The sequence below is a fragment of the Falco biarmicus genome, chromosome 5, assembly GCF_023638135.1.
Source record: "Falco biarmicus isolate bFalBia1 chromosome 5, bFalBia1.pri, whole genome shotgun sequence".
Taxonomy (NCBI): domain Eukaryota; kingdom Metazoa; phylum Chordata; class Aves; order Falconiformes; family Falconidae; genus Falco; species Falco biarmicus.
Genome location: NC_079292.1, coordinates 46,006,061 through 46,028,595, shown reverse-complemented (window position 1 = coordinate 46,028,595; position 22,535 = coordinate 46,006,061). Strand labels below are relative to the sequence as shown.

The 22,535-nt window shown below is 40.6% G+C and overlaps 1 protein-coding gene across 7 annotated transcripts in view; it reads right to left on the bottom strand.

Annotated features, from left to right (window-relative positions):
- The window catches only part of ANKS1B (ankyrin repeat and sterile alpha motif domain containing 1B), a 442,225-nt gene that overhangs the window by 79,497 nt on the left and 340,193 nt on the right, over positions 1 to 22,535 (bottom strand). Inside the window, exon 1 of one of the 7 annotated variants that reach the window (XM_056341211.1) lies at positions 10,269 to 10,487. The exons of 5 other annotated variants lie outside the window; for them this stretch is intronic. The gene's annotated coding sequence lies outside the window, so the exon portion shown is untranslated. Of the gene's footprint in view, positions 1 to 9,881; positions 9,970 to 10,268; positions 10,488 to 22,535 lie in introns of those variants that run through there. One more of the 7 variants, XM_056341212.1, reaches the window with a different exon arrangement.

Below are 22,535 nucleotides of genomic sequence, written 5' to 3'. Positions count from 1 at the left end.
AAGTAAAACCACCCCACCCCACCATTAAGAGGCAATATGATGTTTCAAAGCAGCCCTACCAAACTCTACATTAGAATATGCCTACCACATTCTGGTCCGTGGAAGAGAACAGCAGAATACAAATAAAAACTGTAATCATTTAAGCCTTGATTAGTCCAATTACTACAGTATCTAGAATCTCTCCTGCAGACCTGACGCTTCTATTCTCTTCTGCCATCACTATCTTTTCTGGAACACAAACAGGGAATATTAAAATTGCCATTTTCAACTACTCCTGTCCACAATTTAACAAGCTTACCGTCCCCAACTTCCAAGTTTCACAGCCTGAAAAAGTACTGCAGAGTTAGGAGGGAGTCCACTTCGTCAGAGCTTCAAGAAATTGAAAAAACTGTATCAAAGTTTTTTATTTATGATGAACTACCTCAACATTTATCCCTTTTCAGATTACAGAAAACCATGGCTGACGTTCTTCTTAGGAAGTGCCGTGTAGAAAAGGGAGGCAGAGATTGCTATAGTGTCAATGTAATTTCTGAATGCATCACACAATCTTTTGTAATATGTCAGAAGTATAAACAAACACACTCCATGTGTCACAGCCTACAAAAGGTATCAGGTTTTATAGCATAGTAATGCATGACAGCTCTCTTAATACTTACGGTAATTCAGTAATTACATAAATACCTTCAAATTTGATTACACAGACTCACTCACACCATCAAAGTTTGAGCCAAACTCAGACGACGGCTTTATATGTGACCGCAGCAACACGAAAACCTTCAGACTTAACTCAGTTATGTCAATTTTCATATTGTTGGACCAGACCCTGTGCTCACCGCAGCAACGTGTGACAGAGGAACTTGAGCAAGTTACACTGCAATCCCCTAATCCTCAGTGGGAAGCTGTAGGACGTGGGGATGCCTCAAGGCTGAGCTAAGCTTCAACCACCCACTCTCTTCCACGCGCTGGGAGATCTAGACCATCATCTCATCCTCTTCAGCGGGGCCCTATGCTGAGGTGGGAGAGCAGGAACAGGAAGAATGATGGGAAGCTGGATGGCAAGATCCACCTTGGAGACCGCAAGTCAAAGGGATTCTCCACACACGCTCCAGTGGGGCAGCTCCACCTCTCCTTTGCCCACGAAGCACAAAGGCACCAGGACAAAAGGTTAGGAGTTCGGTTTTGGAAATGGTAGATGTGAATAATGAAGCATAAGATGCATAATATAAAAATATAAACTTCAGACTAAAGAACCAGGGGAGAGGTGAGAGGAAGAAAACATAAGATAAACTAAAAGTGCTAAATTCAACTGAATTTATGTGTTCAAATTGACTGTTTTCTTGCTATTACCACCTCTTCAAGAGCACCTGACTTGTGATGTTTTCCTACATTCCTAATGAAGTAATACATCAATACATCAGGAATGTTACTAGTCTTTTAACTAGCATCCTCACCCTCTCAGTTATGTCATCACTGCATTAGGATCAACATAACAGGGTTTTAAACAGAACAGGTTGTGGTGGCTGAAATAAGATATTCTAAAAATAAGATTTATAAAATGCGACGCATCAGCCCCTAGCAATAGCAACTGTAGCTTCTGTATAATGTATGAACACAGGATTATTTCCATGAATCGTTTTACATTAAAGTATAAAATCATCATCACATACAGAGAACTAAAAGTGAACATTGGTTAGAAAAGAAGAAATTTTATTTTACATGAGTATTTGTACCTCCAGTGATATAATGAGATGATGAATAACAATCAAATAACAATCCTATTACTTAAGTTACATAACTTAAAATAGGGTGTATGTCAACGTAAGAACAACATGGAAAGATGACTGCTGTTTTGTGTTTATTCACTGCTTCTAATTTAGACTGTTTCTTTTACAGTAATTCTGTTCTAAACTGGTTTTGTGAAACAAATTTTCTCATACAAAGTCTAAGTTCTTAGACCATAAGGCAAGAAAGGCATTTTTTAAAACAAATCCTGTGCTATACCCTGCAGACAAAAAGGGATTCCTCTCTCCCAAAGGTCCCAGCATAGATTACCCACCTGACACCACAGAGAAGCAAGCTGGGGAATCACTTCCCAGTCTGACCAACTCACTGTCCTCAGTAGGGCATCGCCAAGTCCTCAGGAACCACACACGTACAATGCTGCCCCGTACCAAGAGTCAGCAGAAGCAAGCAGTAGCTTTTCTTTACTTATGAAAATAATTCGGAAACTTGGTTCAAAAATAAAGAAGCTTCCCAACTTTCTGTTGACTGGAGCAGTCTTCAGTATACATAACAAAGAAAATATAGTATCAATGCAGTCAACTATTTAAACAGGAAAAAAATGCTTTTTTGGGGGGACATGACTTGCTCTTTAGCTTATGTTTTACATTTCATTTATTTCTTAATTAATATTACCAGCACTCTTATTACAGAAATACAGTCCTACAGCACTATCCTTAAATATCAAGATCAAAGGATTTCAACAAAACGCTCAACCTAGGAAGGGCACTTGCTTGTATATATAGAACATGGCATATTTAATGAAATACAGTTCAAAGGGAAACCTAACACTCTACAGCCACACTTTCCAGCTTAGGACTGCCTAACATTAGTTTCCCATTTCCACAACTGGGCATTTACAGAGAGTATCAATTACACTAACGCTTCCTCTAAAGGCACCTTTCCCTTTGAAAAAACACATACTGAATTACGAAGTTTAGAGCCTAATTTTTTAGGTCACAAAGATGTAAAATATTGGTCGCAAGCTTTCCTCTTAGACATCTCATTTTCTCTGAAGTTTCAGTCAATTAATTGGTCAATGCAAATGAAGTAAAAGTAAATAAAGAAAATAAAAATCACATTAAAAGATGGCATCTTTAGCAAGAGTCCATGGGACTTCTATTCGTGTTGGGGCTCTCAGGACAATGATAGCAATAGGGGAATGTTTACTACCTTCAGAGAAGTGTGACAGGAGCTGCCCAAATACCTCTTCACTGCAGTTTAACTGAACATATTCTATTGCTTGTCCTTCTTCCTAGTATCCAGGAAGACTACACCAGACAAAAGTACGTGAGACATGATCTTCAGTCTGTGCAGTCAATGAAAACAATGGGGCTCTGACAATTTACATCAGCAGAGAACATTGTTCAAAAATCTCTGAGTGAAACCTTCTGAGGTCTGCCCTATGCTTCCTTGTGTGTATCACCACTGCAGAGCTACCACTTAGTCCCAAACAGGTCCGTAAAGAGCAAAAATGGTGACAGCAAGCCTTAAAAAGAGAGCAGGAATGGGTGCAGCCAAGTGCTAAAGGGCATATTTCATCCAGGACAAGCCCCAAAATTATCCTGCACTGGTGGTTGGATGCTTATGAAATGAACATGATGTAGGTAGCACTAAATAAATACTTGTTATTACTGTGCTGTGATCGTGACTAACAGATACACAAAGTATTTAAAGGACAAGTATGGAGCTGTTTGGCGGTGTGCTGACATTGCTGGGTGCAGGCAGCAGTTTGGAAACGCTCAAGTGATGGCACCACATGATGAACCCAAAATCAGTATCTTGTGCTAAGGCACAGGGCCTGTGAACCTCTCACACGGGTCATAAAGATACTCTTTCAAACAACAAAAATTAGAGTCAAAAGAATCCAAGCAGGAAATAGTCATAGTATTTAGCACTCATCCCATACTTTCATGCTTCAAGAAGTGCAACTGTGCCGTATTCAGACAATATTAAAGATTCATTGCCATTTTGCATGAGTATGTAAAAATCACATGCACAGTCCATTAATTAAACTAATAAGCAGTGGGGAAAACTCTAGGAAAAGGTTAGTGCAACAGATTTTTAAACCTGTGAGCACTGGTTAAACTTAATACTTTTACTGTGAGTTTTTAAATGAAGATAAGGATTGGAAATCTTTTTATGATGTGCCTCCTGTAGAGCCAGTCTTCACTTCTGAGATACCTGAACTGGGCATAACATGGATTAGGATTGAGAAGTACTCACAAAGGTCTGTGAAAATTCTTGAATTCTTGTTTCTTGCTAGTGCTAAGAGCTGGAATGCCACCACATTCAGATTTTAAAGAAAAATAATAACTTGCATTCAGTTTTGTAATGGCTTCAGTAAAATATACAAATGAGTCACACAATACATCCCTTAGGTTTTGTTAAAGTATTTTTCTGTGTGACAATTCACTCCAATAGCCACTTACCTCTGTGGTGGTTTATAAATATTAGTACAGAATGTTGAAGTTCTACGTATTTTGATCATATAATAATAATGCAGGTGTTTCACAAACCAATTTAGTACTTATTAATAATGAGCTTTCCAGATGACTGCACTATTAACAAAGCAACACTTTTCCTAGATTTTAGAATTACTTCTGAAAACATACCTGGAAAATAAAAGCATTAACAAAGCATGACAATGGTATAACAGCTCTTTGATTACAGGATCCTTCAGGAGATAACCAAAAATTGTCTAATTTAAGTGTTTTAACTATTTGCAAACGGACATTTACCCAGCATGCTTGTTTATGCAATAAGTGACATTATCTAAGACTTTATAAAACAGTACAAAGTTGCTAATTATTTCTACAAGCAGTTTTTATGAATCTATTTAAAATTATGAGAACCTTAACATCAATTTCAATAGGGTAAGACGAAGCCTAAAACAGTGAGATGATCACGCATTACAGCAGTGAAATTTTTATAATTAAAGTTATTCCTATTATACATGTATACACATACACACACATTTTAGCATCATGTAAATCTTAGTGAACGTTGGAATTGACTGTTCGTTTCCCTGTATTAGGAATAATTACATCCAACTATTTTTGTGGCTTACCAATTTACCAGTGGCTTTTACCATCACTCACAACACTTAGAAACAAAAGATATTATGTGTAATAGTGTTTTTCACCAAACAGATACATGAAAGAAATTATCTTCAGTATACCCTTGGTAAAAGAGACATATATTCTTACTGACATCTTTGCAAAAGCTTTACTTCAAAGTACACAGAACCAGCCAAGGCGGCATACATGTAAATGCCCAGAAGCATTAAAGGTCTGACTCCACTCTGCAGTCTGGAGGAAGAGCCATCTCAATGAAGAGTTTAAATGATCATCAACAGTCAGACAAGCAAAACAAGTGTTTATCACCTTCATGTTTCACCATGTTTAAATGTCCTGAAAAACAAAATGTTTATTCTCCATTCTGGAGAAGTACCTTTCAGAAAAAGTGTTTCAGAAATTAAACAATGGGCTAAAAACTGCTGTCAAACAGGCAAAATTCCCTGCTGACTTAATCTGCTATTACTGCATCTGTTATCACATTTACCCTTTTTACAGCACCAGAACTGAAAATACTCTAAATAGCAGAAAAACCTCTTTGGATGTTTGCTGATTGCAGGAACCAGGGACAGAATGAAGAACAGCAAACCCATTACATGTTACAAACCTCATACAAATCACCTTGGATTTCCTGCATCAAAAAGCTGGAAAAACATAAGCAAAGAGAGAGATCTTTACTTAACACATCCCAGTTTCATGTTTCTAGAAAGAGCAAACTGCAAAGGCAAATGCCTGGGAGAAAGAACTTCTAACTCAAGCTTCCTAAGGCTTCCCCCCCACCCCCCCCCGACACTTATTTCAGGCACCTCTGACAAGCATATAGCATGTGCGCTACATTTAGAAAAAAACAGGATGGTAACAGTTACTTAGTTCTGGACCAGCTGGAATTTCCAATTGGTTTTCTCAAAGGAAAACTGTCCTTCTTTGTAATTGTTCAGCAAAGGATCATGCAAGTCCTGGAAACAAGATATGAACGTCCACAAGGGGGAAAAAAAGTACAAATCTTAACCATCTGGAGTGAATGTGTCCAAGCATTGAAGACCACTTGAGAATGTTGAGCAAGTGCCCTCAAGTGATGGAACAGCCAGAGACTTTAGAAGATCCCTAGATACACTGTCCTTGCTCATTACCTCGTTGTCTCAATCCAACTGAGTTTCAGCCATTTGACTTAAACCCAGTCTCAGTTCTCAGTGCACAGATATATTAGGATTTGAGTCCTAATGAAAAAAGAGACAAATGCTGGGTATCATCGTTACACCGATAACACAGCATCCTGTATGTTCTTGTGATTTCTCTAGAGGTATCACAAAGACACTACGCAACCCCACAGGAATGGGCCATTAAAGGACTGTGCAAATATCATGTCTTTAAGAAAGACACTGCAAAATTCTCTAAGATGTTGCTCAGTCAACTGAGTTAGAAATATCCCACTAGTAGGAGGCTAATGGCAGTAAGGAGGGGACGGAAGAAGACCAGAGATGGTCACAGATTTTTTCCTTTGCACTTGAACATTTTGATGACAACAACTTGTTTCACTCTGTGATCCAAGGAGAGAGACCTTCAGGAGGTCTGCCAGTGCTTCTCAACCAAAAATCAATATTCTTTTACCAAGGAGGAAAGGCTATCTCTCTGATGATTCTCCTTTGGTTAAGGTTTCTTCAACAGTAGTATCATCACTCCCTTACGCTAGATAAAACAATTGCTACCTGCAGCTAACATGAAGTTGGGCACATTTGCAATGTTGCAAGATACTTCAGAGAAATTCACTGGGGGATGACAATGTCAACAATATCTTTTCCTTTCCTTAACACCATGCTCAAGCTTGTGAGAGGGAACCCAGCCCAAATTTGAGGTTTATTTAAAAGAAGAATCTTTGGTGAGATGAAAAAATGTTTCCTAGCTGACTGAAGGACATTTAGAAAAATTCTATTGCTCCAGAGTATGCAAACAGGTAGGAAAAAACCCCATCATCAGGTATCTCCTCTTCTCCCAGATCACTGAGCAGCACATAACTCCATGTCAAAAGCAGTACGACCACCAAAGCTCTCCCCAAAACACCCCACTGTCTTTATATGTAATCCATAAACCACGATGATCTCTGAGATCAATTCGAACAAGAGAGCAGACTGGTAACACACAGAGCTAAACTGTTGAGGATAAAGCATGTGAAGACCTGCATCTTTGAATCTCAGTGCTCAGAATTCTCAGTTTAACACACTCAAACACTCTACTGAAATTACCACATTTGGAAGCTTTTCTCCGCAAAGGCAAAAAATACAGAAAGAATACGGAAAGAGACAGCAATCAAACTGTGACAATGAAATGCTTTCCCTAGCTTGATTACCTTGTCAAAGTCAGGTTTATCTGAAGCATAACCCTTTGATACTTGGAGCCAAGACTACTGTCTTGTAGACAAGCTGGCACAGTTGGCACATGAACTAAAAGATCAAGTACAAGCAGCCCTCTGTTATTGCCTACACAAAGGGAACAATTACATTGGGTTGCGAAGAGTGCCAGGCTGATACAATTTTCTGAAGGTGTTATTCTCTAGAATCTGACTGTGATTTCTTAAAAATAAGCTTATAGCTCATGTAACTGTGAAGACAACATTGAAAATGTGAACTAGTATAAACCAACATGTTCCCAAATGTGAAAACAATCCCAAATCATATCTGTCAGAATGAAAACTCGCCAGTTCATCACAGCGATTGTTGATTTCGAAGACTAATATAATTTTTCAGCATTTAGTAAGCAATGCATTCTGATCATAGGATCATCAGGAAAAAGTCCAGTCTTATAAATGTAATATAGTCACGCTTGGTATTTGGCAAATGCATAAGATTGGACCCAGAATTATGCCACTCTCTCTCATCTCTGCTTTAACTTCCAGTCTGCATGCAGAGCAGCTCTCTCAGGACCAACAGCCAAGAGAGCTTAAGTCCAAGGCTTGGCAGTTTCTCAGTCTGCTGAAAGCAAGGCGGAAGCTTACTATTTGGGAAGAATATTATTCATTATGCCTATCACTAAGATTTAATAAATAAATACAAAGATCCTTACCAAAATGCCAGCTGTTCAATGTTAAAACAAAGCAAAATCTGCACCCTCGCAATTGATGGAAGTAAATTAAAATGAGCATTTCCAACATGGAATTCTGATTCCTCTGACATTGAAATGTCTTGCTCTTGGAATGTAAGCCGAATCATGACTGCCCTGGGTCACAGCTCCCTCCTCAAATTCCTCAGTAGCAAAACTCTTACCTAGAGCCGATCTCCTTTAGTTTTTTAGTTCAGTGCAGCCTTCTTTGATGGCAGCTTCATTGACAGCTCCGTTCCTAATTTTCACATTCTCTGCCTTCCCTCCTTAACTCTTGTACCCACTTCCAGTTAGAGGTGTCATCCCCCTGTCCCCCTCGCCCCCCAAAAAAACCCCAAAACCGCTAAGAGAAAAAGCATCAGGCCCTGAGCTTTCTGAATTAATTTTGGGGTACTGCATTTAAATGCCTTCTAAGTAGAATGAATATGTATAGTATATTTTAATTTGCCTTCTACTGGATAAATTTATCTCTTCCTGACTACCACATCTCCTTTCTCTGGGGAAAAAAAAATAAAAAGGAGCTCACCAATATTGCAGAAAGCAGAGCTTACTTTGAATACATCCGTGAGTTCCAGTTCTCATCTACCTACCATGTGTCAACCACTTGCACAAATTCTTGCAGTGTAAATTCTCAGGTGTGTAAGGTTAAGAGGGTCTGCGAGCGACTGCACATTGTATGAGCAACATACACGTATCAAGAAGAATGGGGCTCTTAGTGAAAACTGTCACCAGACCAAAATTCATCAGCTAAAACCACTGACTCCCCATTATTTTTGGGGTATCATGGCAATTTTTAGGATGCCATCAGAAAGGAGTTTTAACTCATTATGGTAATTACCCACCGCAGGATCAAGGTTTTGTACTTGGCAAACAAGTACCAACTTTACATGAATGCTTACTTGTATTCATATTTATTCAGGAAGAAATGTCCCTATTGCCACACACAAACTTCCCCTGAGTTGTTTGGGTTTTTTTTTTAGCCGATTATTATATTTTATGTTTTGGCATATGCAGAAGATGGCACAAATTCGTTCCTAACACACATTCAAATAAGAAGTTACTATCCATCATGTCAGGGTTTACTTCCAACGCTAGTTTGTGGAATAAGTTAAAATGTTGTTTAAGGAACCATTACGATATCAGCAATCCTGCCACAGATGGACGCTGTAGTTTTCCTCATTAATGCCGTTGCTGTTGAGAATGGCATGGAGCACACCTTGATTTTGTGCATGTGGGCATACATTGCCACTGCTCACGGAGCAGAAGGAATTTTGCAAGGCACATGGCAACATGCATCAGCCCACATGCTAAAAATCCTCAGGAAAACCATTACTGCACGTGTGCAGCAAATTGAGTTCCAAACGAAATGCTCAGGTAGAATTTTTTTCTCTCCCCATACCAACACTGCCTTCTCGCTACAAGGTAAAATAACTGTTCGTTAAGACGCATTTTTTGGACATGAGCCTTTTCGGAGACACTGAAGCAAACACCATCATTCTGACCTTTACACACTTCTGCTTTTCCTCCTTTATTGGGGTTTGGGGTTTTGTTGTGGTTTTGGGGTTTTTTTTTTGAAACAACCGTAGCACTTCGCTCAACTAGCGTTCCTTCAATAACCGAAAGGGCAAGGAGCGATACCTTGAAGCCGAGACCCCGCTCGACAAGTTTTAGACCAGGGCACGTCGCGGCCAAGTTACAAGACCTAAGGAAACCGAGGTTTGCAACGCCAACAGTGACACAGCCCCCCGAAAGCAGCAGCTGCGGGCTCCGCGCTGCCGCTCCCCCGGGGGCAGCCCCCGCCGTGGATGCGCGCTTCTCCCCCACCCCCGGTGTTCATCTCCGCTCGGCAGCGCGCTGCGGGAGCACACGGGGCAGGCACGGCTGCCCGCCGCGCCTTCCGCCCCCCGCCCCGCCGGCCCGGTGGCAACTCACCAGCCCACAGCACCGGCTCCGTCAGGCGTCTGGGACTCCGGCCGCCGCGCTGCCCGCCGCCGCCCCCCCGCCCGCCCCGGGAGCGCGGCGCCCCGCAGCGCCGCCGGGCGGGAGCCGCCGCCGCCGCCCGCCCCAGCGCCGGCGGAGGGGGCTCCGGCGAGGCAAGGGCTGACATAATCCTGCGAAAGCGGCAACCGCAGGCGCCGCCGGCTCCCGCCCGCCCCCCGGGGTCCGCTGCCGGCCCGTCTCCTCCCGGGAGGGGGACCCGCTCCGTGCTCCCGGCCCCGGACCCCGCTCCGGGCCGCACGGCGGGGCGGGGGCGGCGCCCGGTGGCCCCGTGCCCGGCCCCCCTTCCTCGCCCGGCCCTCCCCTGCCTCCCGGTCTCACCTAGGAGCGGCGGCGGGCTGAGCTGCCGAGCCCGGCGGGGGCGGGGAGGGAGGGGGCCCCGACGTCTGCTCCGCAGCCGCTACCCCTCCGCGCTGAGCATCTTTCCCCGCGCCCCGCGGTGAGTCAGGCAGGGAGAGCGCCGCGGAGCCGCGCACACCGGAGCCCCCGCCGCCCTCCCCGTCCAGCCGCCGCCGCGCGCGCCCCCGCCGGCACCCCCCTCCCCCCTCCCCGCCTTCCGCGGGGGCGCGCGCCTGCGCTCCGGGCCGCGCAGCCCGCGGGGGGGAGGGGGGGCGGGGCGCGGGGAAGCGCGGAGCGGGGCGGGGGCGCGCGCGCGCTCACCGCGGCTCGGTGCGGTCCCGGCGCCGCGCGGGCTGCGGCGGGCGGGGAACTGCCGCGGCGCCTCCCCTCTGCCCCCGCCGTTACTATGGATATGGGCCCTGCCTCTCCTCCGCGCCCACCCGCGCAGGCGGGCCGGCAGCGCGGCGGGGCGCTCCGCAGGGCGCCGCTGCCCCGGGCCTGGCGGGGGCCGCGGTGCGGGGCCGGGGTGTCTTGGGGGCCGCGGGAGCCACCGGCGAAACTCCGTCCCTGCCGCCGGCTGGCGAACGCCTTCCCTTGGTCCCTCGACACAACCACTTTTTTCCTTTTTTAACACTAGCGTCTAAATAAATCTTTGCCGAGCTCAGATCCGTGCGTTAATACGAACAAACAAGCATCCCACAGGATTGTTTACTTCGGTAACTGCATCCCATTAAGCAGCACCCGCGCTGTCTCATCAGGGGAATAAAATACAAAAGATAACGCCCCTGCAATTTAACTTTACAAAATGTCAGAGGACAGAGTTGCACTTTCGGTCCCCCATGGTGGCTCTTATCTCTTACTCCGCTCCCCCGAGGAAGTTACACACTTGATGGCTGAGCACGTTATCTGACAGGCTCAGCCAGCGGAGCCTGGAAGGAACGTTTTACCGTGTCAAAAAATCCCACTCTCTTACGGCAGGTAAAGTGATGGGGAGCAGCCAAAGTGATGGGGAGCAGCCAGTTCCTAAAGCAGCCGGCGTGTCTCTGGCCTGCTCCCACAGACCTGTCCAAGAAGCCAGCTGGTGGGGTGCTCCGGGCCCTGGTCCTGCCTTTGGAGCTACCAGGTCTCAAGGAGCTTTTCTGTCTTCCCTGGAATAAAGAGGCTAAATAAAAAAGTGAAAGAAAAAATTGTCACTCTCTTGACACGGTTTTACACAGCCAGTTCACAGTGCTGAAATTCACAGTGATTTCCAGCCTCTGCGAGAGGAAGAACACGGCTGAATGATGCAGAAGCTGCAGCTGAACACCAGCAAGGCAAACCTCCCAAGCACACATAGGAGCCCACAGTCTAAACTTCTCGGAGACCTCACGTTAATTAAATGTAGAAACCTAATTCACCAGCCCTTTTGTTTGGCATGTCCAACTGCATGTGCTTATACAGAACGTCAAGCATAGATGGCTTCAGGCACCAAAATAAATCCCATTTGAGGCTCTGAGTGTATGTCCCTGAGAGCGTTAATTAGGTCTTAAACTAGTGTGGGGCTGCATTTTTTCAAAAGCAAATCTTTCAAGAAGTAAATGACCACATTCATAAATGGTTCTCTTGGTTATAAACAGCGTTGGTAACACCCTTTCTCTACAAAAAGCACAGCTGGGACATGCACATGGCCACCGAGCTCAGCGATGTGTGTAACGGGTCAGCTGGATTGACTCAAGACAGCCATAACATAGTGAATGCGCCAGTACCCGTGTGAGTAAAGGCAGTAGAGTAAGTTTTTCTATGAATCACTAAGAGCAACTGTTGAGTATTTAAGAGCTGAATGCTTAAAGTAGTAATGCCAGCTCCAAGAGATACAGTTTTCTGTAACATAACTGATTTTAATTAATTAGCCCTGCCAAATTAATGTCAGGGAACTCTAAGCGTTAATTCAAAAGCACATCTTAGGATGAGGTTTGGAAAGTTATTTTAACGAAATACTCTCTGCTGCTTTGCATGGCTCATTTTTTTTCAATAAAATCTTATAGATGCAGTCTGGTATTTACATAGATGTGATGTAGCCCATATGGAAAAGGACTGAACAGAATACAAAAGTTTAGTTTCATCCTGATGAGGAGAAAACAAACATTTTGCAATGTTTCCTAAATAGAATTCCAAAGATTTAGACTGTAAATATGAAAATTGCCATTTCAAAACATTTCTTTTTCAACTTTTCAAAACATGTTAATGCAGTATAAAATATTACACCTAAATGGTCAGTGTCGTTTGTGTTCTGACATCAACAGATCTTTTCAAAGCCGACATTTTGGCAGTATTTCCTTGAAATGTCAAATGTTTATGCATTTGACCAAACTTTCCCAATACCTTGGATCTCCACATCTCTATCCCTCCAGCTAACAAGACTTTCTGCAGTTCCAACTCACTTTGTTGTGGATTTGTGATCTGCTTTGTAAATTGGAAGATCTTTAGTATAGGTGGGATGTGATCCATTAACAGCTTTCTGAGTTAGGACCGATACTTTAATGGAATTGCTAAGCCAGAGGAGGAACAAGTTAGGGATGTCAGCATGAGCCCAATGTGATGCTGGCAGAGCGTGGTAGAAGTGCCAGCTGTTTTCTATACCTGCCGTAAACCTCATTACTTCCATTGATTGTAACATATTGCAGACTATAGCAGCTCTGCATGAAGGAAGCAAGTGTGTAACAACTAAGAAGTCCCAGGAAAGGATGAAGTTTCTAGCAAGGTGGTGACAGAAAGGGCATTTTTAGAAATTCAGAAGCTCGATGAGGAGGCAAACGTGAACCCAGGTTGCTGCACTGTTTTGACAGAGAAGATCTGCATGATTTCAGCACGAGGTACATCGCCCGCTCAGTCACTCCACCTGCATCTTGCCTGGATGCCTTTCCAGACCCTAAGGTCTGACCACCTGTAGCTGTGTGGGTGTCAAGGCTGTGTCAGCAGCAAGTGAGACATACCTGCACCTGCATGCAGTCATCATGCATGCGGTCATCAGCCAAGACAGCTGTACCTGATGCTCTCACCCTGCTCTTGTTAGGGAATCCAAGAGAACAATGGCTACCCTGCGTCCTGACAGGACCAGGTAAGTAAAGATAAAAATAAATGAAGTGCTGGACCATTCACCTCTGTCATAGCAGGAATGTATGTTAGGATACTCCACAATCTGTTCTGTCAGGGAGATCTGTTACTATAAAGAGAAAAATTTTGCCTCCCTCATGGCCATGAACAGGCCGTTTTTTTCAGTTAATGTTCTTGTGGATGTTACAGATTGGGCAGAAATGGGGTGTGAGATGTGGGGACTGTTGACGTGCTGCAGTCCTGGTTTGAGGGCTGCGTGGGCCACTGGGCGTTTCAACAAATGTGGTGGTCTTGTCCTGCAGGCAGATTAACAATTTATTTTAGCAATGCAGATCCAGTTAGAAGGTACAGGGATGCATTTAATGAGTTTTAGCAAATATTTTTGAAAGCCTCAAAATCTTAGATGTGTATGTTGAGGCCAGACTGTCAGTGGATGGATCTGCTCAGATCAGAAATATATTTTTTTTTTCTTAAAAATTCCCTGTGTTTTTCATTGAACTGATCAGCAAAGTATGCTGATGTGCTGATCACAGTGATCAAAGCTTGGTCCAACACTTCATTTATCCGTACATCTGTGTAGATGACTATGAGGAGCTACTCTGGTGGCCACGATTCTTGTAAGGAATTAAGCAGCTTGCTTTCTCTTTTACAGCAATTGGGAAATCCTGTCAAATTGCTTGTTCTTGTGTACGGCTTTGGAATTTTTTGGGTGCCACTATACTTTCCTGCAAGCTTCATCCATTGCAGTTGATTTGTGGTCCTAGTTCTCTTAGCTGATGTGATGCTAGAGGGAAACTCCTAAATCCTAAAAGTGGGAGAACAGTAGGTACCATGTGATTCTCCTAACCTGGCAGTGGCTTAGGCTGAGCTGCAGTGGTTCAGCTAGGGTGTATTACGTGATTTCAGGTGAGCAGGGCTAGTTGTTAACTAGCCTTATGGGAAAAGACTACCATTGTCATATTTGCCTAAATCAAAAAAATATCTGACCGGTGGGGTAGCACAATGAGGAAGTCTCCATTCCTAGAGGATGGCTAGAACTGGATCTGGTTTCCTATACTTGTATTTCTATCTATAGGTACCTTAAATTCAGGTACTTTGGGGCACTTCTCATTATTGTGGAAACACCTGTAGGCATAAACATTCATGATTACAGACTCTAGACCTGAGTCACCTCCATGTGAAAGCAACAGAAATGTCTTATACAGATAGATTTCAGAAATCGGAGGGTTAGATTATTTCTGGAAAAGGATCATCTTACTCTATAGAATAAAACACCATTTTAAATAAAGAAGCCAGTTATCACATCCATAGAGTGAATTACAGCCCAGATTTCCCAGGCTCAAACAATGGGTATCACCATACTGCTCTTTGATGAACAAGTCAAAACAGACATAGATTTTAAACAAAATGGCCCCTAACAGTTACTTTTCCTATTGACTAACAATGTTACACATCCTTTCATGGAAAATGAAAACTGTTGGAACAAAAGAAGGAATTTTTTTCTACTTAAAATTCATTGATAATAAACACAGCTTCATACTGGGAATTTTTAGTAATAGAAAATTATTGTCCTTCAGCAATTAAGTTATTTTTGAAAATAAATTGAAGCAGCTTCTTTTTAGTAAAATTTAAAAATATTATATCCCGATTGTTCAAGTAACTTCTGTACAGCTGAAAAGTTCTGTGTTATAATAACTTGACTCTTTGTTAGAGATAAAGATTTGCTAATTTGAACTGCTTGGCTGATATCCATACCCTTTAATGGCTGATAATCTATCAAGGGATCTAGAAAGTCAGAACAAGACAAAATTCATTCTTGTTTGCATATAGGGAAGTGATCTTTAGTAAAGAGCAAGATAAAATGATTTAAAATAATTAATAGGACTGGTTTTACAATCCTTTCTTAGAACCAAATACACTGACTTTGAATTTTCTGACTACAGACTGAGCAGATCGACTTCATACCGTAGGTTATTATAAACACACATAAATGCAACAGCATTCAGATACTGAGCTAAAATAATTGTTTAGGTATGTTTACTGAGCAAGCAAAATCATATTGTGAATCCAATAGATAAACAAAAAAGTTATAGAAATTTTTACTGGTAAATTATACTTGCCAAAATGAGATGTCAAAAGACCCTAACAGCTGGCTAAGGGTGAGTATACAGGTGAAAAAGGACTCAGGGGAGAGGGAGAGCTGCAAACAGAAGTCTGTTATTAGTTATGTGCTATACATGGTCCTTAAGGAAAGTTAAGAACACAATGAAGACTATGCACTTGGTAAAATATATGTACATAATTCTCATGATATATAACTTGACAGAGACTGTAACACTTCCGACAGTGCTGTAACAAATCAAGACAAAGGGAATACGCTTATTGAAGATAGATGAAGAAGCTGTGTTGGCTTGGGTAAGAAGCAGGGCCTCGAAGTTTAAAGTGGGGAAGAGAAAGGAAGTTGTCATCTTTTGAACACAGAACGCTAACAGAATGCTGTTTCAAACAGGGAAATCTCATGGGGAATTTACTGCCAGTCCTGCAAGCTGGCTTTATTTTCAGCTCTGGGTCAGCACTCAGAGGATGGGATCTTGCTGTATAGGACAAACACTTCTGATAGCTTAAATATCCTAGCGGAGAAAAGTTAAGAACTAGAAAGAAATCTAGCTATTATACTAAAACCAGGGTTTTCTTCATACATTTCTTTTAATTCCAATCTCATCATTAGAAGAAGCTCAAGAGCCTATGTTTCAACTTTTAATTCAGCAATAATTCAGAATTAACTTTGATTTTTATTCTTAAAACTGTCCAATGGTCGAGAGGAGTCCAAAGAAGGTGATAAATTTGGACAATACAGTCTCTTTGGAAATAGTAAGTCCAAATAAAGTTGTGTGGGCGTGCAGTTATTGCAGGACCCAAACCCAAACAGATAACTGGAGCTATCTTCTGGAATTGCTGGAGTCTCTGCAGGTGCTGCGGTGCACCAGGGTTTGGTGGGGAATTCTCACGGGCAAAAATATATTATGCTTCCTACCGTCCCCCCGGACAATCTCCTGTGTCTTTTAAAACAACTTAAACATCCATCAAAGAAGAAATTTAGTCTCTGAAGATCACCCAAATGGGCAAATAGAGGTGTGTCTCTCATACAGACTCACACGTCTGGTTCTTGCTTGCTGAGTACTAGTACCAGAGCGCCAAAGAATGCAGTAACTACAAACCACCTTAACCTGCCTTTGAATAAAGTCTCAAGAACTGAGCTGGGCAATTACTGATGGTGTGGTGGTTATAAACATGGAATATTTGTAAAGACAGTTTCTCTGAAGCAGAAGACAGCACAAGGAAGTGCTTCAGATAGTACAGGTTTGAGGCTGTTTCTGTTTATTTCACTAAAAGGACCCCAGAAGTGAGGAGGCATTGCAACTCAAATTGATGCAAAAATATACAAAAATAGTTTCTAAAACACTGTACAGAATCTAGTTTGAAGGGTCTTTAATCTTCCATATGGAATATCCATAAAGTATAATCTGGTTGCATGTTGATTAGTGATTCCTGAAATGTTCAAAAGAAACAAGGAAATTTAGGAAAAGTACCTAGATCCATTTTATTCTTGTGATCACAATGGTTTTTCTACTTTTGACTAACTAGAAAAGAAAATAAAGAGAAGAATGAACATGTATAATCTAATGTGTGATCAGAAAGCAAAGCAATGAAAAAGAGTGAAAATCTGCTGTTAATCCTGACTAAGAAATGTATAAAGTGGAATATTACCTTGGAATTATAGAACAGAGCATTATATACAATCAGATAACTATACAGGGACCCATGAATTGAATGTATGTGAATGTTACTGTTCATGTTTTTATTGGGAGGAAGGAAGCAATAATGAAGTATTGAACTGAAGTAAAGAGACGCCTGGCTTGGCCAGTTGGTGGTCTTTGTTTGGAAAAAGCAAGCATGAAATCATAAAAATTGTTTTGTTCTATTATTCCTCTTGTAAAGGTACTATTTTTAAAACTTGTAAGTCACAGAGGAAGGAATAAGTGGTTCACAGAGAGTTAGAGAGAGAAGGCTAGTTGAGAAAACTAATTTTGAGCTGGACAGTACGGTTAGTCTGAAAATACCATGAGATGATCAACTTTGAAGAGAAAGGAAACTTTCCTAGACTTTATAAATGTACGTGTGTGCATGCAGAATGCATAACAACACTGAATATATGGCTTCAAATGTATATTTAATGGCAATGTAAAATGCATATGCATATTTAAAATATTGAAATACTGAATATTGGTATTGGTGTCAAAGGCCATGCTGCAAATAATTACTGTATTGTAATGGTGGCCATAATGTATTTGTGCTGTTCAAATATAAGATACAAACGGTCTATTTCTGAGACTCTGCAGTGTAAAATTTGTCGATTTATTATTAACAGATTGATAGATGGATTACGAAGTAAACTGATCAGAAAAAAGTCAGAAGATAATCAAAAGACACACAGTATCATAGTATGTAGCCTATCTGGATATCCTAATATATTGATAAATGCAGTTTCTTAAAATACTGAGTTTTTATTTGGAAAATCTAGTCAAAGAGTTTCTTCCTGGAATGGTGTTTTGAATAAGTAAAATAAAATTAAATACTCCATTTTAATAACTTCCTTTTTTTTTCTGAGTCAAAAAAACATTGACTATCTTTCCGAACCAGTGACTTTCTCACAGGATCTATAATTAAGATTTCTACTTTTCCCAGAAGAGTAGAGTCCCTCAAGGTCTGTGTTTCACTACAGTACGAGATTCCTTCTGAACAAGTACCATGGTGAATCAGAGGAGTCACTAGGCGACGAATTATTACAAAGTATGTCTATAAAGACTGATCCCACGTGAAAATGAATGCGAGAGGCTTTCAAAGTACAATGCTATTATTCTGTTTTGACTGAAAAATCAAAACAAACATCTGGGTATGTCCAAAAAATATTTCAGAATATTTTCCCCATTACATATTTTGTGATTTCAGTTTCTTGCCATGAATCAGAGTTAAAAGACAATTTAAAGTTACATAATATTCACCAGATAAAAATCTTAATTTTATAATTGTAAGAAAAAAAATCTATTTAAATTTTAGGAAGTAATCAAAGACAAAACAAAACATTGTAAAAATACACACCCACATTAATGATTCAGAAATTTCATATCTTTTAGGGCCAGAAGGGATTGCTACATAACAAATGCAAAGCAAATGTACAATGACCTTTAATTCTTTTCCCAGGATCAAATATAGATTGATCCCATGGTAATATTTCACACCACTGCAAAAGAGAGAAATGTGTAATTTTTCTATATTAAGATACTGGAATGTCATACCATAAGACAATTTATGGCAAAGAGGATGATCTAAGGAACCTGCCTCTGATTATGGGAACACCTGTATGCAAGAAGGGGGTTAATATGCACACTTCTGAGCTCCTCAGAACAAGATCAGCTCTTGCTGTTCTGTGGTTACACCTGACTGACACGAGTAAGCCAGGGGAGTGAATTTCAGAGCTCTCCCGGCTGCTGCCCCTCTTAACATCACTCTTAATTTTCTCCTTATATTGGCATTTTCTTCCTCCTCATTTGTAGGGTTCCCTTTAGGCTCAGATGTTATTTTTCACTCGCTCTGGAAAAGCACAACCCAAATACTGAGCAAGATGGCTATGCGGTACTCGACAGTGATCAAAGATCAGAGAAGTGTCTAGGGACACAGTATTTAAAAGGATGTGCTCTGGCCAAGGAAGCTGAGTAGACTGTAGCTGAACGGAGATGTTTAGGAAAACAAGATCTATGTGGGATTATAGAGTTAAGCAGGTGCCATGCGAAGGAAAATGACATAACAGGAACTGTCTACAAATAATTAAATCATGTCATAAAGTAGGCCATTTTTTGGATTAATCAAAGAAGACCGAGGAACTCATTTAACATGTAGAAGGTAAAATTCAGGTTACACATTAGGAAAGTCCGTAATATCTGAACAAGTAAGTGTTCATATGCAAAACAGAGTCTGCCATCACTAGCTTGAAGCGAAAAACTGTTCAAGGAGTCGTTGATTTCTTGGGGTGATTTAGAAATAATTTAGAAATAAACCCAGTGCTTTATAAGAGAAAGTATCAGGTGACCCCTAGAGGTCACCTCAAGCCCAAGCAACTCTGTAGTCTCAATAACCTACAACTTTAGTTAAAAGGCAACAAAAATGTGACTGATTTACACCTTTGTATTGTATACAATTATACTGTATTTTAACCACCCTCTAGGTACTTATATATATTTACAACTATGTATGCAAACCATTCATTTTCATAAATGTTTTGCTTCAAGTACTGTTATAATAAGGACATTTGTGTAACCTTATAAACAGAAAATGGTGATTTATGGGCATGAGCAAATGAAAAGCAGACCAAAAAGGCAAATTATGAAAGAATACATTTGGGTTCTTAAATAACAAGTTTTGAAAGGCTGTACAAATTAAATATAAAGTGCTATAACATTGAATTGCTCATGATAGTGTCTACTTAGTTCCCAACCTTGTAATACACATTGTGGTGGGACAATCACTCCCAGCATGCCTGCAAAGGCCAGTCCCTGGGAACTGGCATTGGTTGTTGCATATTTTCATCCATTAAAAACATTTGTAAGAAATTACTTCTTTCCTTCTTCCATTTCATATTCTTTTCTTTGGAGACCTTTCCAATTTCCTTCTCTTTTCTAATGAGCTTTTGTGGACAATGGGAATACACTTTTTTTCTCTTTAGGTGCTACTTGTTCCTCCCAAATATGTGTTAGGTGGTGTCAATTTTAGCAATCACATTTTTGTCAAGGTAAAATCTTATAGATGCTTCAACTCATCATTTTTAAATACCATTCATAATTACCTATTCAAATTATTTATTTAATTTGGAGTAGTATTAACTACAAAGGCCAGAAGGGCTGTTAATTAGCTGTTAATTAAATCTGAAGGTCTGATAGTTTTTATGAATATGGTTTCAGCATTACATCAGCACTCCATGGTGTGCATGGCAGTAGGGATGTAGAAAGGGCCTCAAAGACAGAAATCTCTCAGGAGGAGATGTGACATAATTTTCTATTCGTCCATTTGTGATGGGATGAATGGACATATCGGAGGCTGGAGTTTTTAGAAAATGGATTTGGCTACCCAGAAGGAGACATAAGCAAGGCAGCCAGGTCAATTCAGAGTTTTGTTAGCAAAATTCTGTCAGATGATAAAGTATCCCCCCTGCCCCGCCCCCCGCAATTAGAAAGAAAAGAGAGAGGAGTTCAGCTGGCTGCATGACTTAGCTTGATTCACCAGTTTTTAATGGTACCAGTATCTATATTAAAATATGAGCACAAAACAAACTGCAAACTCTTAAGTATAAGCACAGCAAAATGTAACTCTTTGGTAATCCATCTTTCTGGACAGTTTAGTCTGAAAGTTTTTTTGTCCAACAGCCTGAAGTCTACCTATACCTTTGGGGTCCAATACAACCTCACCTACAGCAAAAAGGTTTGAGTTCCTTTTTGTACAAGTTTTTCTCAGACATTCTGTTGCTTTCATGTTGTTTCAGGTGGAATGGGGCAAAATATCAGCGAATCTTGAATGGATACTGCTTTTGTTATACTTAGCGGAACCTGGGCATACCAGAAAGAAACCCTGCTAAATTATTTTTTTCTTCAATAGTGCACAATTTTGATAGTTATTTTTTCATTAGAATATGGGAAGATTCACTGGTTACAATTTTTATCTTCACCTATGAATCTATAATAGCAATGGCAGGTGGTGATAATGAAACATTAGCTTTCACGGCATCAGAAAAGGTAACTCCGGGATAATCAGCATTTTGAAGTTGTTTTCCAATCTGGAGCATGAAATCAAGCTGCTTCTGTTTACCATTGATACAGGCAGTTTTGTTGTTGATAAATAAATATAATGTTTATAACCTTCTGCAGTATTTAAGTAACAGATATATCAACTGGTACTTACTCAAGTAAAACACTGTGTCTTATCAAGTAAGTGACATCTTTTAGAGGCCAAATCACTAAAGCCAATTATAACATGAAATCAATTTTAACAATTTATTGACTTCTGCTAAAGAACCTAATGAAAGAAAATCTTAAATAAACATATTGAGTTCAAATAGAAAATCTTAATAACATTCATAATACTTTCAAATTTGGAACCTATTTTTTCTATTTCTTTTTCCTAATACCTTGCATTTTTGCTGTATGCACACCACTACAGATCTTAGCAAATAAAGAATAATGGAATTACAGAAAAAAATAAAATTACTTTTTACCAATCTGCAGTGTGGCATAGTGATTAAAGCAAGTGGGCCATGCCACTGGAGCAACCTACCACAACTACAGGATTATTCAAAAGCAAAACACTTTTCGTAGGTCTGAACCTAGAGAGGAACAGAACCTTCCTGGGTAAAAATAAAAGGGAAAATATGCTAATACCTCAGTAAAGATGCTCAATCTGTTTTTGATAGACAATTAAGGTGAAGAAAACTTGTTCCTACAAATCTACTTACTTTCTTTTTAGCTTTTCTTTAGAAGTTACTGCTTTCTTGGGATTTATGTAGAAATTAGTTCAGCTTTACTATTTTTGCATACCGTTTTATAAAAACACAAACTGTTGTGTTATCTGTAATTATTTTTTGCATCCGCTGTTGCATAATCAACAGTGGATAAATCAATATCTCTACATTTTCTCTTCCTTATGTTAGCAGCAGCTGAAATAGTGATTAGTGGAATGAAATATCCTGTATGTTACTGGGTGAAAACTTACGTTAGCTTTTTCCACAGGTATACTCAGACCTAACTATAATAGCTGGTTTCCAGAATTACAGTTCTCATATGAAAAACTAACTTTTGCTGATATTTTAGAAATATAAAATAAAGTATATTTCCTTACCTCTTTTAGCAGAATGGAAGCCCAGTAATCTTTCAAACTTGAAAAATTCATTTGTTGCTCCATATTTTTCATATTCCAGGACAAAACATTAAGTTTCTTTTCCTCCTTTCCCTGTATTCTTCATTACCTCCATTACAGTAGTGTCTAGTGGCAGACTTCACGTATTTCTCTAGCTAGGCCTACTGCCAAACAGGCAAAAAATCCCCAAAGCTG